Source organism: Diadema setosum, chromosome 10 (assembly GCF_964275005.1).
Source record: "Diadema setosum chromosome 10, eeDiaSeto1, whole genome shotgun sequence".
In the NCBI taxonomy this organism is placed as follows: Eukaryota; Metazoa; Echinodermata; class Echinoidea; order Diadematoida; family Diadematidae; genus Diadema; species Diadema setosum.
In genome coordinates this window covers 35,968,808-35,981,039 of record NC_092694.1, presented here as the reverse complement: position 1 = coordinate 35,981,039, position 12,232 = coordinate 35,968,808, and positions in this window count along the sequence as shown.

The following is a 12,232-nucleotide window of genomic DNA, read 5'->3' as shown; positions in this document are numbered from 1 at the left end:
AATTGAGGACATTTCTTTCTTGCTACATAGATTTAAAACTTTGCCATTTTGAGGAGAACGTCCAACACGGAAATCATGTTGATAAAGCTTCAGTCAAGATGCTAAGATCTTTTTATTTTTTCATTATTTTGATGTAGATTTCAAAAATGTGGACAAAATGCAGGAATTAGTGAATGCACTGAAATTTCACGAATGACTCAAAACATTCGGCTCACACAACCCCATCTTGGTGCTTTAATTTTCAGCAAATGTGTCATAAATAAGAATTGCCAGATGCATCATGTACGCCAGACAACATCTCATCCTTTTAGGGGCATTAACTTCATCAGATGTCACAAGACAACAGGAGAAAAAGAAAAAAAGAATGCTGCAGTTGCAATACATAGTTTAGGTTAGTAATATGGGGATTAACCCTTTTGAGTACCAATATAATGATACTCGAAATGCGTGTATAACAGTATTAGTTTTGTGTTATGAATTCATGCTGCACAATAATTTTAGTTTGCAGTTTTTATACCTCGCTGATATTATTTCATTCTTGGTCATTTTATTCCAATTGGTCATTTTACTCCAATTGGTCATTTCGTACTCCAATTCCTTTTTTCTCTCTCAGCCCTGGCCGTGTTGTAGGTTATTGTGTTAGTCACTTTGCTCACAAGTCAGGAAAAATGATAGTGAATTTTAAAATTCCGGCTCTTCTCTCATTGCATGAAACATTTGACCGCTGAATTTGCCACGTCCACTTTAATGTGAAGCCGCTGCAGTAGGTCATTCAAATCTCAGCTCAAATCAAATTTGTGTCCCACCACACTAATCCTAAGGGAGGTATCATGTATCTAGTGTATTGCCTGGGCAGGGATCGTCTTGAAAGATTCATGGAAGAGTGCAATATGATCTGAGAAGGGATGTTATTTTTTTGTGTTCCCCCGAAAGTGAAACTCACCCGGCTTGCTGACTGGTACATGCTGTGTCTCATGCAAGACGTGTAAGAAAGGAATTGATAGGCATTGGGTTACTTTTGTGCATATTCATACAATCCAGACACAGTGATCCCATTTCTTGACTGGTTATTGAAACTTTGTGAGGTAGACTTTATCGACAACAAGCGTTTGAAAGCAGTTGTTTTGAGCAGCAGTTAGAAATCATCAGTTCCTATAAACTCCTCGCTAGGTGCTATCTAATTTGAAAAATGGAGTGACCTATTACAATGCTAATAGTTGGACCCTGAAGTCTATTATTATTGTATCGAAACTCCTGGGTCTGTTACGCACTGTATGTTCAAGGATGTGTCGTTTCTTGTTTGTAGAATCACCCGAGATACACGTTTTGAATGTACTCAGCATACAAGGGTTAAAATACACACATTCCATGTGGGAGAGTTGTGCCTATTGTTTTTGTTTTGTTCGTGTTTAAATGTGTGTGTCCATTTGTCCTTTCATGTTCCTCAATCTCAGTGTTTGTGGAAAAAAAAAAAATCTGTTCTTTCTTTTTTGTTGTTTTTCTTTCTTTCATGGCCCAGCTCATTAATGCCTTACCTCTCAGATTTGGTAATTGATTATGTATTTGATGCACAAAACACCTGAATCCTGCATTGAATTGGTTAATATGTACATTTGTATTTCCTTTCACTCTTTGCCCAATATTCATTTTATGCTTGAGGTCACCATGATCATTGTTTTTAATAGGAAACAGATTTTTAACAGAGCAGGGGGAGGGGGAATATGTATCATAACCTGCAAATTACTTATTCTGACGTTTAATATTTGCTCTTTACTCTGCCTGATTTTTAAGCCTGTACCTGTCAGATAGTCTTGGATCAAGGAGGTACACTCTCTTGACGTGCATTAACAAACTGGTGTTGAAGAATCTCTGTCCGTGGATAGAAATGAAGATACATGAGAGGAAAGAGCCAATTTTGAGACCTTTATTGAGTGCAGATTTTAAGAAAGCAAGGCCCTTGAAATGAGGATAACATTTGTTTCAACCTTCCATAGCTTTGGTCAGAGCAGAAAGGAGAAGCACCCATAATGTATTTGATAGTTGTTACATATTATAAAGAAGATATATGCGGAAAGCAAAATGAATGGACTGATACGTGATGAATTATTTAACCTTTGATAATGTAATGAGAATCTAATGATGGTAATGAGTAATTCACATCATAATCACGGCCATAGGAGGCGCCAGTAAATGTGACTTTGTTGGTGGTACATGTATTTAGATATGTGTGTACAGAAGTGACAGACTGTCATAATCAATAGTGTGTTGGTCTGTGAACTGTGATGTTTAATGTTGTCGCACTGGTTGGTAACCATGAATATGAAACACTGACTTGACATTGATTATGCACAGAAAATGAATATTCATGACCAGTACCAACTCGCGTGTGGTAGGGCTAAGGTGTTGTGTCGTTGTGTTTGTTTGTATAATTACCTCATGTAATCGGATATGACTTTATGTATTTGAAACAAGCAAAATGTGTGTTTGCAGCTTGTCTATGTACCTCAGAAGTAAATTGTTTGTAATATGTAAATATCCTGTTATACGTGACATTCTGTGTTCCAATATTAATGCTTTGTACATGTTTTCAAGCACATTGTGTCAGTATTGATATACAAGATAAGTTATCTGAACTATTTTCTATGTCTTTTATTATGGCAAGAGAACCTGAAAGCTTAGGGATTTTATTATATATCGTAGCATAGTTTTTAACTTGAATCTAATTACTCTATGTACAGTTATTATATATATAATGAATATATTTATTGTTATTTTTGCCATATGCGTAATGACAGTACAGTGTATTCACATTTGGTTTGTTTGCGTGTCCATACTCGTATACTCTTTTTATTATATCAAATATGGTAGAATTGCATGTTAAGTTGTTGCGTTTATTCGGCATTGTTGCATTCAAATAGCATATATGTATATGGAAACTTGTGTGGAGTTCTTAATTTGATATCAGCTGAAATATGTGTATTGTTACTTGTGTCATTAACAATTCTTTAATACTGTTACTTTCTCCTTGCCTCTTCCAAACATTTTGCGATGAAAGAAATGTATCATGCAAACTGTCTTCTGATTTTATTGTTTTGTTTGTATAAATGATTTTTTAGATTTTACTCTTTTTTTTCCAATAGATGAAAAGTCAAAAACAAAAATATTTTACCAGTTTTAAAAGTGTGTGAATGTTAATGCAACAGGAATCAATTTCCAGTTGTTGCTTTTCTTCTCTTTTGGGGGCTTTATTTGTGGAATTTTACGTGATTCAGACGGTATTTTTATACATTTGTGGTTGTTGTTTTTTTATATAGATTGCATTACGTGTGTTCAAGCCAATTGATATGTTTAATGTGCTGTGTTCGGTTTTCAGTTACCAGTCTGATTCATTGTTTTATGCATAACCCTTTTTTTTTTTAGTGATACATTATGCAAAAAAGGTGCAAGATTGTATGTAGTTTCCCACCATCAATTATGCATGCTGCAGTAGAATTTAGCAACGGTAACACCTGTAAAAAAAGGTCTCTCTACAACTCATCGATTACAGCAATTCATTCACCCTTTGACCTTTGTCCTTTCTGAGGCCGAATTTTATGTGTGTCACTGGCAAATGAGTGGCCACTAGACAACAGGCTTTTAAACATGTTTCTCCAAGAGCGAAATGGATGACAATTCAATCTAATCACTCAGATATTTTACAAGTATTTGATATTCAGGCATTTTACAATGTCCCTGGTAGTTGTAATCATAAAGTTTCCACTTTTAATATATTAAAAAAAAATCATTAGTTTGATTATTTACCAATATGAAATAAATAAGCAGTGGGCATAGCATCTTCCTAAGTTCCAACTAAAGATAGAGGATTGGTATTTTGGTGATATTTCTGAATTATTAACAGCAAATAAAGTTGCTTCTATTTGCTTGTTTTAATTTTTCTTTCCTAGTTTTGAAAAAAAAAAACAAGGAAAATGCAAAGATGTTGTATGTCTCTGCTATGTCTAGCATTAATGTATTCAAGACTATGACAGGAATTAACATTCATGTTATTCAAGTATGATGTATTCAAGACACAATGGATGAGAATTTATATATAAAGCATAACACAAAGTACGCAGAGAATGTTTCAGACTCAAGGCCATAAAGCAAGGAGTAATTCATATCTTTTTTGGTATGTTTTCTTTTATCCGCACATAATTTGCTAGTGGAAAGCAAGTGTTGCCCAGTTTCAGTTTGATCCTATCAATACCCCAGTCATCTCACCCTTCCCACAGGACTTTAATTGACACATCAGGACGACCTTGCCTGCACTGAGTATTTTGAATTTTGATTTTCCCCGGCATGACTGGCATCACACGAATTTACCGTATCGCTTACTTTGTCCGCCTATGGAACGACCCGACGAAGCGTGTGGTTTTTCCAGAAAGTGTCGACTCCGTTTCTCACCATTACTTACAAAATAAACCTGTCGAACAAGCATATGCTGCTCTGTACAGTGAAATATCGTTAGGTGTCTACAGAATGTGTGATGTGTGGGTTATGTGTTTTATCATTTTGAGAAAAAAAAAATCAGAAAGGTTAAAGTATGTTTTGTCGCTGCAACAAGTTCTCTTCCGTTTATTCAATAACTTGAAATCCGCCTTTTTTTGATATGTTGTGTGCATATTTGTTATTTGAACTGTGACACGACTGGATAATGCACGAAAAATCCAGATTCACAGGTCTTGTTTCAAAACTGTATAAAGATATTTTATTTCTAGACAAGTTTAGTTTTATTTGTTTGTTTGTTTGTTTGTTTAAGTCAAAGTACAATCGTTGGTCATTGATTTCAAGTCTTCCAATTGATATTTCTTGTCTTCTGATGTATGTTGGCAACGTTTAATGAGTTTATTTTTTTATTTCTTTTGAAACAATGTCGTGTAAGAAATGCAACCAAGCAACTCAAAATATGTAGAAAGACGAGTATGAAATTTTATTTTTGTCTGGAATTTTTGTTTTTCATTTGTTTTTGTTTTTAATATTTTCTGTCAAACACGGTTCCATGTTGAGTAAATGCCTTGTTTTAATGCGTTCAGGTGTGTTCAAACCATTTTCTCTTTACTTTCTTTTTTTATCATGCACACGATGGGTACGGGTACATTTAAAGTAACGAGAAAATAAGTGATTTTTTAAAAAACGTTGAATTTTTGCACACATGCCTTACAATTATTTTGAGCATTATTTGTTCAAAAACTTTACCTTAGACTACTGGATAACAAATGTGAAATGTTGAAACTATGTGAAATTTAAAAAAAAAAAAAATGATTGTATGCATGTTAGATTGATGTAGTTATAATACGATGCTGAATACATTCTGCAAATTGCTTTGCTCTAGCAAGTGTACCAACATGGATTTGGATAGATGGGACTATGCTATGACCCTCGCAAAGCATAGTCACCATGTTTGGGTATAGCTGGTCTCTAGTCTTACTCTCTCTCTCTCTTCACTGCAATGTCAAAGCTATGTGCAGAATATACACTCAGTGTGCAAATGTCATATCTAGATATTCTAGCCAAGTTACCAATCTGTAGTCAGATATTTAACAATCATGAAAAAAAAAGAGAGAGAAAATTGTTTGTGTAAAATAGGTACATCAAATAGACTGTAACTTGTTGAGTAGTGATATGAGAAAAAAAAATTGTCTAGTTATATCCAATATATAGATATTACATGTTAAAGTTGATATTGACTCTTAAAAAAAAAAAACCTTGCTGTATTCTCAATTAATGGACTGTTGTTCTAATTGAAATGAACTGCAAACCCTTTGTGGTGACAGAAGCTATTGCTTGTAGGCTGAGAATTTTTCTTTCTTCTAATTTTTATCAAGATGAACAAGAAAATAAACGAGGTGTGAAGAAAATACGAGTGATGGTTTCACCAGTGACCAGTTTCCTTGGGAAGCTGTCTTGGTGCCACACCAACACGCTGGTGATAGGATTGTGATTGAAATCCTGGAGATTGCTTCGTTTAAGGAGAACTGCCAATTTATCTATTAATATTATTATTATTAATGTTATTATTATTACCGAGTGTGATGAACCATGACCTTCATGCAAGAGATATCGTGGCAAATAAATAACAAAGTATTGTAACCAGAAAACAAACTCGTTTGGCCGTCGGGCTTACAGCCTTGTCTTTCTTTGTTTTTGTTGAGGTCGTGTTTGAGAGAGAGAGAGAGAGAGAGAACACTTGGGCCATAATGTGGAAATAGGATGTACATGGGTAATATATCAGTCTTATAGATTGTTCTGTTGGGAGTGACTTTGAAGGTCAAAATTTCAATTTGCCAACTGTGGTAGAGATTTCCTTTCTGAGATAATACATGCACTGTAGTACAGTGTTGCTATCATGAGTAACTTTCACATTTCAGGGTAAATTCGATACCAGGGATGTATCTCTACTTACACCCTTTTACCACTAGAGAGCTGACGAGAGATGGTATGGTATTTGTGTGGTGTATAATACAGATGCATCGTTTATGCCATAAACAGAGTAATGCGACACTTCTCAGGTTTTGTTGGCAGAAGGGTGTACCTAGTTAAAACCGTCTCCAATTCTGGTAATGAATGGTTTGAAAAATTGAGAAATGTGAAAAGATGATCTTTGAAGTACACATACATTGTAGTATAAAGCACACACTCAGGCAAACTCCATCACCAAGCATTTATTCTTGTGGTTTCTCAAGCAAATACATTTGGCCAAACTTTAAAGCCATTTCTCTCAATTTTATTTCTCCCAGTGCAGTGGAGCTCAGATACACCCTTTTGCCATGATATGGCCGATTGGTCCGCAAAGATGAATGTTATCGTTGTGTGCTCATGTGAGATAAAAATTGTTTTAGAAAGTTTATTTACAGAATGCAATTTGCTAAGTGGCTTCCCTTCTATGGGGGTTTGTTGCACACTGACTCTTGACCCTCACCATACAAAAAAAGGGGGGGGGGAGATTCTGCAACCCCCATAGTTGATTGAACTTTTACACTGCATGGACATTAATTTGTCATGTTTTGTTGCTGACTTTTCTGATGATGATGATGATGATGATGGTTGTATAAGAAGAATAATTTTCTTGAATATTGTGTTCAGATAACTGATTATGATTTACAGTAGGCCTAGATACTGATCAAGTTTATAATTGATTACAACTGATTGTGATTGTGAATAATGAGGTGTGGCATTACAATTGAAATTACGATACTCGTAATCACAGTGATAGACAGTATATAGTTATGATTGTATATTGTGACGATTTTAACTCTATGATTATCATCTGGATGACTGGATAGTGATTATTTTTTTACTATAATTTTATGATTATCTAAAGATTCTAATGATATAAAGATGAGTGTGCCGATGACAAAGATGATAATATCATCTCTCCAAAGAGTTGCGACAATTTCTCTTCAAGATGATGGCGGAGGAAAGAAAGTTGTTCAGTGTTTTGTATGACTATAAAATTAGTTGACAACAATGATGATGATGATGATGATGATGATGATATATGATGGTGATGATGATGATGATGATGATGACGACGATGACGACGATGATGATGGTGGTGGTGATTTAATATGATGATGACCCCAAAGTGGTAGCTGCATTGATGACTGCTTCATCCTTGGAAGAAAGAGAGAGCCTGAAAAATTGGCAATATGTTCTGGCAGCGTTGCCCCAACAAATCACACCGACAAAGCTACTAGATGGTACATGTATTTAGTGGTCTATACTACAGGTCTATATTTAGTTAATATCGTGGTCTCTTGCAACTCAACACGTAGTGCTGCGGTTTTCACGTCTGCAAAACTCTCTTGATTATTAAATGGCGTAGTGCCTAACCGTGGATAGAATGCGTATTGGATGTAGTTGGGATTGGATTAAAGTGAACGTAGAGGGCTCTGGTGATAGTTTATCTTTGGCAACCGTCCTCCAATTTTAATAAACAAGACATTAACTACAATCCAACTTCTCGGAAAAAGAAAGAAAGATGGGGGTGAGGGAGGGGATCTCACTAATCTCAATTCTTGATTTCTAGTTATTTCACTGTATTATGGTAAAAACAAAAGAGAAAATCCCTATTACCTATTGCGAGTCTTCATTATACATTTTTTTTTACTTCATTCACTGTATAAAATAGCCGCCGCAACTTTGTATAATGATACAAGTCAGCCCCAGATTCATTCTTTTCATTTTACCAGCAACAAAAACAATGAAAAAAATATTGTTTCCCGGTCCTTGTCCTTCTATAGACGACCTTCCATCATCATTAGTAAGCAACAAGGGGCGAGCATCTTTGCAATGCTTGTAAATCAAATTACTAGTTCAGTGATCCCATGCCATTACATTCAGCTTTTTTTAAGGTCTTTCTACATCACGGTCATAATAATGGCAGAGTGACACAGACACACAGACTCCTTTCGATGTGAATAATCACTTACATAAGAGTCTTTTCCCCAGTAAAGATAATGGACACATTCATTTTATCTTCACAATCTTAGTGTGATTTTTGTCGTGTTTATGATCAAAATGTGCAGTGAGTTGTAGACCAGTAATGATGAGCCGATGAAAGTGACTGTATTGGCTTTCATCACTCGTCACGCAGCCTATACTTTGACTTGCATGGCTTAGTCCCACCCCAGCACACGTCTGGGCGTGGATAAAGAAGCCCTTGCAAAATCTCGATCATAAAAGTGAAGAAAGCAGTTATTTCTCTGTGTCCCTAATATTCTGTCGAGTGTTTCAGGTTAAGAATTGTAACCCGTGATACAAAATATCAAGCATAAATAGGCATATTAAATAAGGACATACTATTTTGTCGGAAGTCGGACTAATGTCGCAATTCATGCCCCAAGCGCTGACTTCATTTTGCTTTGTTCAAAAGACAACTAATAATTCACAATTACGGCAGCAAAGTCAGATATCTTATTTTTTTCCCCGCAGATATTTTATTCAAACGCTTATTATTACTTTCTCATGACATAACATCATAATGAAATTCGTAAGAAAGGATGAAACTTGCATGGGGTGGCTGTAATAAGATAGACGATATAATAATGAATTCGTGCGTTTTATTTTCACTCTATCTTGTGGGAGATAATAATCATGTCGCAGAAACAAGCGAACGGGAAAAAAACTGATTCATGACGTCATTCGTCGTCTTTCTTTGTCGACTTTTTGCATGATAGAATCACGAAAGTGAAGTCTGGCTTTCATACAATCGAAAGTGTTTCTCTTCAAGAATGAATGAGATTACAAAGCCGATGCGTGAGTACGCGGGTGGAATAAAATTGGGACATTTTTCCCTTCAATAACCCTATTCACTGTCGTGATTACAATAATCTAGCCTAGAATCTGATTTACCGAAAGGATATAAATGTAGGAAATTTTCGATAGGATGTAAAAACTTTTCAATTCAGTTCAATTCAATCCAATTCAATTCAATTCAATTCAATTCAGTTCAATTCAATTTAATCTAATTTGATTTATTTTAATTCAATAATTTGTTATCATGAGCAAGGATATAGTAGACTGATTTACAATTCAATTTGATTCAATTCAATTCAATTCAGTTCAATTCAATTTAATTTGATTTAATTTAATTTGATTCAATAATTTGTTGTCATGAACAAGGATATGAACTGATTTACAGTCTGATTTCCTAGCATAATGAATAAGAGCAATACACATAGTATATATTACAGAAAATAATTACAGAAAACAACGCACATAAAAAAACAACAACAACAACAAAAACTTAACTGGCTTATTGAAATTAAAAAAGGCGTGGCAGTAAGTGCATTCTAGTGTTATTACACAGATAGACTGCATAACAAAATTGGAAAGATATAGGGTAAAAGCAAGCATGAGGTCTACGTCTTGCAGAAAACCAAAACAACGCTGACAAGAAAGAGAAAGTCAGTACAGAAATGGAAGCGGAAAAGAGGGAGAAGAGAGAAACGGAGTGCAGTTCGACCTCTATTATCCGGCCTCCTTTTATCCGGAAATCTCTATTATCCGGACGCGTTCACGCAGTGAAGGACTTTTTTTTCATCCAAAAATTGAGAAAAAACAGTGACTTTCATGGATCTATTTCACTGATTTCATAAGATGTGCATAATAGGTTTCTCAATATCTAATGAGGTAAAACATGTCTGATTTTCACATAAAGATATACTTTATTTTTGTGAAGAAGGGACTACAATTTTGCGCAGGCTAGCATAGATTACACCACCGTTGCGGGGTACGCTACCTACCTAGCTGCCAATACACTGGGACGGCAGCTTGGACGGCAACTGTATACATTAACATTGTGTCTCCCATATCCGGCCAATTCGCTTATCCGGATGAGCGCCGGTCCCGACATGGCCGGATAATCGAGGTCGAACTGTACATGGGGAAAGATGGGGAGATAAAGAGAAACAGAAGGAAGCAGAATAAGGAAAGACAAGGAGAGGCAGAGAGATTGAGAGAAGGAGAAGAAGAAGAAGAGGAAAGAGAAAGAGTACATGCGCATAAACACCAAATGGATATCCCCTTTTTATCTCGAAACAAGATTCTGAAATGTGGCAATGTACCCTCTAATAATAACTGGTATGATTGTATGGCACGTTAACTTGCATCTGGTAGCTATCTATCCATGTAAATATCAAAGGCGAGAATGCGGGATCACCTAATAAACTTTCTATTTACTTATCTAAGTCAAAATGTAATTACATGTACACGCCGTATTATAATTGGCGTTTCTGAGCATCAGAGAAATGTAAAAAAAAAAAAAGAAAAAAAAAGAAGAAGAATTACAGAATGGAAAAAGTTTCATCAATACCGGCACAAAGTGAGAAAGTCATGAATTCTTTAATCCCACATGATTGTTGTAGTTTTTAATGTTGTTGTTCTTGTTTTTGTTTTTGCTTTTGTTGTTCTTGTTGTTGCTTGGCTTGTGTTTGTCTTAACCGAAACAAATAGAAAAGAGACTAATGATGACACTTTATAGTTTGTAGACGAACACATCGAAGAAATCATACTTTGGCGTTTTCGACTTTGACTTATTGAAGCTACAAGAACCCCGATTCCCTAAAAGGCATCGATTTTATTTATTTATTTATTCAGTTTTATTTAAAAAAGAAGGAACAGGGTAGTCACGTTCAGGCCCCAAGGGCCTGCTTTTCAAGTGAGCCCTGTTACAAATAGTACATATTGCGAGTAAAAATCACATAATACAACAGCAACAAAAAAAGAAAGCAAACGAACACATAGAAACAAGCAAGATGTGATATCTATACATAAGTAAAAAAGATACAAAAATTAACAAATTAAAAGTAAAAAACAGCAGGAGATTACCATATGCAAAAACAAAATAAATTATGTTACCAGAATGTACAAAAATAATGGCCAAAAAGTGATATGGCAACGAGTAAAAAGTACACTTTCACACTTTGTTCAGAAAATTGAAATATTGCAGGTAGGTTTACACAGTGTAACGCAAACAAAAAGAAAAGAGAAGACAAAAGTAATCGAAACAAACATATGAAAAGTAAAAGAAAAATGTGAGAAAATAGAGATGCGTTATCATACACAGATATAGATGCAAGGATTAAAAAAAAAAAAAAAAATGTAGCGCATATTAAAATAGTACCAAAGGCAAGATCAGAAATCATATCATAATGTACTAAAAACAATGAGCATTGAGAAACATAATGATACAGAAATAAGTGCATACTAATATGTATAAACTCTTAATTGCTCATCATTTTAACATATCAAAAATCTGAGTTTATATTTGTTGATCGAATTTGTCTTTTAAACCTTTCGAGGCAGTTTGACGATAGAATAAAACTGGGAAGATTGTTGAAAAGAGAGCAAGCGAAGAAGGAAAATGTACGTTTTTTGTATTCTGTTTTAGGCATGGGGATGAACAATGGGCAAGATAAGGCATATCGAGTTTCGTACGTGATTTGACGCCTTGTAGCCATAGGACATAAGTATGATGGGGCTAATCCGTTCAAGACTTTATATACAGCTACGCAGTACTGATACTCAATGCGTTTTTGTACACTTTGCCACCTCAATCTATTCAACAAGTTGTGAACGGGAGAATACTAGTCTGCCTGCATTACGAGTCGGGCAGCTTTGTTTTGGACCCTTTGTAATTTGACCAAGTTAGTCTTGGTGCATGTGCCCCAAACAGTACAACAGTAGTCTA